The sequence below is a fragment of the Oncorhynchus gorbuscha genome, unplaced genomic scaffold (genome assembly GCF_021184085.1).
Source record: "Oncorhynchus gorbuscha isolate QuinsamMale2020 ecotype Even-year unplaced genomic scaffold, OgorEven_v1.0 Un_scaffold_1990, whole genome shotgun sequence".
NCBI classification, from domain to species: Eukaryota; Metazoa; Chordata; class Actinopteri; order Salmoniformes; family Salmonidae; genus Oncorhynchus; species Oncorhynchus gorbuscha.
The window spans coordinates 24,965-31,055 of record NW_025746614.1 but is presented as its reverse complement, the minus strand read 5'-3'; the positions used below and the strand labels follow the sequence as shown (position 1 = coordinate 31,055).

Below are 6,091 nucleotides of genomic sequence, written 5' to 3'. Positions count from 1 at the left end.
CTGAACTACCATAAAAAAATTTTTAGACAGCTGAAGCAAGCATACTTTTTAAAAATTATCCTTTCTTATGGACGAGGGATTTGGCAGTGCGGTCATTGAGATTTCATACTTTTGATTGGAGCTCCAGGGGGATTAGCTCAAATGGTAGAGCGCTCGCTTAGCATGCGAGAGGTAGCGGGATCGATGCCCTCATCCTCCAACTATTTAGTTTGGTTCAATCAGCACACATTGTTGTTGTAGCTCTGGATACTAACCCAACAATACAACTATTTCCACCACTGGGCTTACTGCAGTCACTACTTCAACCTTTACTGAACTACCATGAAAAATACTTTTAGACAGCTGAAGCAAGCATATTTTTAAAAAAGTATCCTTTCTTAGGGATGAGGGATTTGGCAGTGCGGTCATTGAGATTTCATACTTCTTGTTGGAGGCACAGGGGGATTAGCTCAAATGGTAGAGTGCTCGCTTAGCATGTGAGAGGTAGCGGGATCGATGCCTGCATCCTCCAACTATTTAGTTTGGTTCAATCAGCACACATTGTTGTTGTAGCTCTGGATACTAACCCAACAATACAACTATTTCCACCACTGGGCTTACTGCAGTCACTACTTCAACCTTTACTGAACTACCATGAAAAATACTTTTAGACAGCTGAAGCAAGCATACTTTTTAAAAAAGTATCCTTTCTTATGGACGAGGGATTTGGCAGTGCGGTCATTGAGATTTCATACTTCTTGATTGGAGCTCCAGGGGATTAGCTCAAATGGTAGATTGCTCGCTTAGCATGTGAGAGGTAGCGGGATCGATACCCTCATCCTCCAACTATTTAGTTTGGTTCAATCAGCACACATTGTTGTTGTAGCTCTGGATACTAACCCAACAATACAACTATTTCCACCACTGGGCTTACTGCAGTCACTACTTCAACCTTTACTGAACTACCATGAAAAATACTTTTAGACAGCTGAAGCAAGTATCCTTTCTTAAAAATATCCTTTCTTATGGACGAGGGATTTGGCAGTGCGGTCATTGAGATTTCATACTTCTTATTGGAGGCACAGGGGGATTAGCTCAAATGGTAGAGCGCTCGCTTAGCATGCGAGAGGTAGCGGGATCGATGCCTGCATCCTCCAACTATTTAGTTTGGTTCAATCAGCACACATTGTTGTTGTAGCTCTGGATACTAACCCAACAAAACAACTATTTCCACCACTGGGCTTACTGCAGTCCCTACTTCAACCTTTACTGAACTACCATGAAAAATACTTTTAGACAGATGAAGCAAGCATACTTTTTAAAAAGTATCCTTTCTTATGGACGAGGGATTTGGCAGTGAGGTCATTGAGATTTCATACTTCTTGTTGGAGGCACAGGGGGATTAGCTCAAATGGTAGAGCGCTCGCTTAGCATGTGAGAGGTAGCGGGATCGATGCCTGCATCCTCCAAATATTTAGTTTGGTTCAATCAGCACACATTGTTGTTGTAGCTCTGGATACTAACCCAACAATACAACTATTTCCACCACTGGGCTTACTGCAGTCACTACTTCAACCTTTACTGAACTACCATGAAAAATACTTTTAGACAGCTGAAGCAAGCATACTTTAAAAAAAGTATCCTTTCTTATGGACGAGGGATTTGGCAGTGCGGTCATTGAGATTTCATACTTCTTGTTGGAGGCACAGGGGGATTAGCTCAAATGGTAGAGCGCTCGCTTAGCATGAGAGAGGTAGCAGAATCGATGCCCGCATCCTCCAACTATTTAGTTTGGTTCAATCATCATTGTTGTTGTAGCTCTGGATACTAACCCAACAATACAACTATTTCCACCACTGGGCTTACTGCAGTCACTACTTCAACCTTTACTGAACTACCATGAAAAAACTTTTAGACAGCTGAAGCAAGCATACTTTTTAAAAAAAGTTATCCTTTCTTATGGACGAGGGATTTGGCAGTGCGGTCATTGAGATTTCATACTTCTTGTTGGAAGCACAGGGGATTAGCTCAAATGGTAGAGCGCTCGCTTAGCATGTGAGAGGTAGCGGGATCGATGCCTGCATCCTCCAACTATTTAGTTTGGTTCAATCAGCACACATTGTTGTTGTAGCTCTGGATACTAACCCAACAATACAACTATTTCCACCACTGGGCTTACTGCAGTCACTACTTCAACCTTTACTGAACTACCATGAAAAATACTTTTAGACAGCTGAAGCAAGCATATTTTTAAAAAGTATCCTTTCTTATGGACGAGGGATTTGGCAGTGCGGTCATTGAGATTTCATACTTCTTATTGGAGGCACAGGGGGAGTAGCTCAAATGGTAGAGCGCTTGCTTAGCATGTGAGAGGTAGCGGGATCGATGCCTGGATCCTCAAACTATTTAGTTTGGTTCAATCAGCACACATTGTTGTTGTAGCTCTGGATACTAACCCAACAAAACAACTATTTCCACCACTGGGCTTACTGCAGTCCTACTTCAACCTTTACTGAACTACCATGAAAAATACTTTTAGACAGATGAAGCAAGCATACTTTAAAAAAGTATCCTTTCTTATGGACGAGGGATTTGGCAGTGCGGTTATTGAGATTTCATACTTCTTGTTGGAAGCACAGGGGGATTAGCTCAAATGGTAGAGCGCTCGCTTAGCATGTGAGAGGTAGCGGGATCGATGCCTGCATCCTCCAACTATTTAGTTTGGTTCAATCAGCACACATTGTTGTTGTAGCTCTGGATACTAACCCAACAATACAACTATTTCCACCACTGGGCTTACTGCAGTCACTACTTCAACCTTTACTGAACTACCATGAAAAATATTTTTAGACAGCTGAAGCAAGCATACTTTTTAAAAAAGTATCCTTTCTTATGGACGAGGGATTTGGCAGTGCGGTCATTGAGATTTCATACTTCTTGTTGGAGGCACAGGGATTAGCTCAAATGGTAGAGCGCTCGCTTAGCATGAGAGAGGTAGCAGATCGATGCCCGCATCCTCCAACTATTTCGTTTGGTTCAATCATTGTTGTTGTAGCTCTGGATACGAACCCAACAATACAACTATTTCCACCACTGGGCTTACTGCAGTCACTACTTCAACCTTTACTGAACTACCATGAAAAATACTTTTAGACAGATGAAGCAAGCATACTTTTTAAAAAGTATCCTTTCTTATGGACGAGGGATTTGGCAGTGAGGTCATTGAGATTTCATACTTCTTGTTGGAGGCAAAGGGGGATTAGCTCAAATGGTAGAGCGCTCGCTTAGCATGTCAGAGGTAGCGGGATCGATACCTGCATCCTCAAACTATTTAGTTTGGTTCAATCAGCACACATTGTTGTTGTAGCTCTGGATACTAACCCAACAAAACAACTATTTCCACCACTGGGCTTACTGCATTCCCTACTTCAACCTTTACTGAACTACCATGAAAAATACTTTTAGACAGCTGAAGCAAGCATACTTTTTAAAAATGATCCTTTCTTATGGACGAGGGATTTGGCAGTGCGGTCATTGAGATTTCATACTTCTGGTTGGAGATGCAGGGGGATTAGCTCAAATGGTAGAGCGCTCACTTAGCTTGCGAGAGGTAGCGGGATCGATGCCCGCATCCTCCAACTATTTAGTTTGGTTCAATCAGCACACATTGTTGTTGTAGCTCTGGATACTAACCCAACAATACAACTATTTCCACCACTGGGCTTACTGCAGTCACTACTTCAACCTTTACTGAACTACCATGAAAAATACTTTTAGACAGCTGAAGCAAGCATACTTTTTAAAAAGTATCCTTTCTTATGGATGAGGGATTTGGCAGTGCGGTCATTGAGATTTCATACTTCTTGTTGGAGGTGCAGGGGGATTAGCTCAAATGGTAGAGTGCTTGCTTATCATGTGAGAGGTAGCGGGATCGATGCCCGCATCCTCCAACTATTTAGTTTGGTTCAATCAGCACACATTGTTGTTGTAGCTCTGGATACTAACCCAACAATACAACTATTTCCACCACTGGGCTTACTGCAGTCACTACTTCAACCTTTACTGAACTACCATGAAAAAAACTTTTAAACAGCTGAAGCAAGCATACTTTTTAAAAATTATCCTTTCTTATGGATGAGGGATTTGGCAGTGCGGTCATTGAGATTTCATACTTCTTGTTGGAAGCACAGGGGGATTAGCTCAAATGTTAGAGTGCTCGCTTAGCATGTGAGAGGTAGCGGGATCGATGCCTGCATCCTCCAACTATTTAGTTTGGTTCAATCATTGTTGTTGTAGCTCTGGATACTAACCCAACAATACAACTATTTCCACCACTGGGCTTACTGCAGTCACTACTTCAACCTTTACTGAACTACCATGAAAAATACTTTTAGACAGCTGAAGCAAGTATCCTTTCTTAGGGACGAGGGATCTGGCAGTGCCGTAATTGAGATTTCATACTTCTTATTGGAGGCACAGGGGGAGTAGCTCAAATGGTAGAGCGCTCCCTTAGCATGTGAGAGGTAGTGGGATCGATGCCTGCATCCTCAAACTATTTAGTTTGGTTCAATCAGCACACATTGTTGTTGTAGCTCTGGATACTAACCCAACAATACAACTATTTCCACCACTGGGCTTACTGCAGTCACTACTTCAACCTTTACTGAACTACCATGAAAAATACTTTTAGACAGCTGAAGCAAGCATACTTTTTAAAAAGTATCCTTTCTTATGGACGAGGGATTTGGCAGTGCGGTCATTGAGATTTCATACTTCTTGTTGGTGGTGCAGGGGGATTAGCTCAAATGGTAGAGCGCTCGCTTCGCATGCGAGAGGTAGTGGGATCGATGCCCACATCCTCCAACTATTTAGTTTGGTTCAATCAGCACACATTGTTGTTGTTGCTCTGGATACAAACCCAACAATACAACTATTTCCACCACTTGGCTTACTGCAGTCACTACTTCAACCTTTACTGAACTACCATGAAAAAAACTTTTAGACAGCTGAAGCAAGCATACTTTTTAAAAAGTATCCTTTCTAATGGACGAGGGATTTGGCAGTGCGGTCATTGAGATTTCATACTTATAATTGGAGGGCAGGGGGATTAGCTCAAATAGTAGAGTGCTTGCTTTGCATGCGAGAGGTAGTGGGATCGATGCCCGCATCCTCCAACTATTTAGTTTGGTTCAATCAGCACACATTGTTGTTGTTGCTCTGGATACTAACCCAACAATACAACTATTTCCACCACTTGGCTTACTGCAGTCTCTACTTCCACCTTTACTGAACTACCATGAAAAATACTTTTAGACAGCTGAAGCAAGCATACTTTTTAGAAAGTATCCTTTCTTATGGACGAGGGATTTGGCAGTGCGGTCATTGAGATTTCATACTTCTTGTTGGAGGTGCAGGGGGATTAGCTCAAATGGTAGAGTGCTCGCTTAGCATGTGAGAGGTAGTGGGATTGATACCCACATCCTCCAACTATTTAGTTTGGTTCAATCAGCACACATTGTTGTTGTTGCTCTGGATACAAACCCAACAATACAACTATTTCCACCACTTGGCTTACTGCAGTCACTACTTCAACCTTTACTGAACTACCATGAAAAAAACTTTTAGACAGCTGAAGCAAGCATACTTTTTAAAAAGTATCCTTTCTAATGGACGAGGGATTTGGCAGTGCGGTCATTGAGATTTCATACTTCTTGTTGGAGGTGCAGGGGGATTAGCTCAAATGGTAGAGTGCTCACTTAGCATGTGAGAGGTAGCGGGATCGATGCCTGCATCCTCCAACTATTTAGTTTGGTTCAATCAGCACACATTGTTGTTGTAGCTCTGGATACTAACCCAACAATACAACTATTTCCACCACTGGGCTTACTGCAGTCACTACTTCAACCTTTACTGAACTACCATGAAAAATACTTTTAGACAGCTGAAGCAAGCATACTTTTTAAAAAGTATCCTTTCTTATGGACGAGGGATTTGGCAGTGCGGTCATTGAGATTTCATACTTCTTGTTGGAGGCGCAGGGGGATTAGCTCAAATGGTAGAGCGCTCGCTTAGCATGCGAGAGGTAGTGGGATCGATGCCTGCATCCTCCAAC

At 42.3% G+C, this 6,091-nt stretch overlaps 1 non-coding gene across 1 annotated transcript; it reads left to right on the top strand.

Annotated features, from left to right (window-relative positions):
* Positions 1–4,769: 4,769 nt before the first annotated feature.
* Positions 4,770–4,842, top strand: trnaa-cgc. Its single transcript has one exon. It is a non-coding gene; the product is annotated as a tRNA-Ala (tRNA).
* The last annotated feature ends 1,249 nt before the right edge of the window (positions 4,843–6,091 follow it).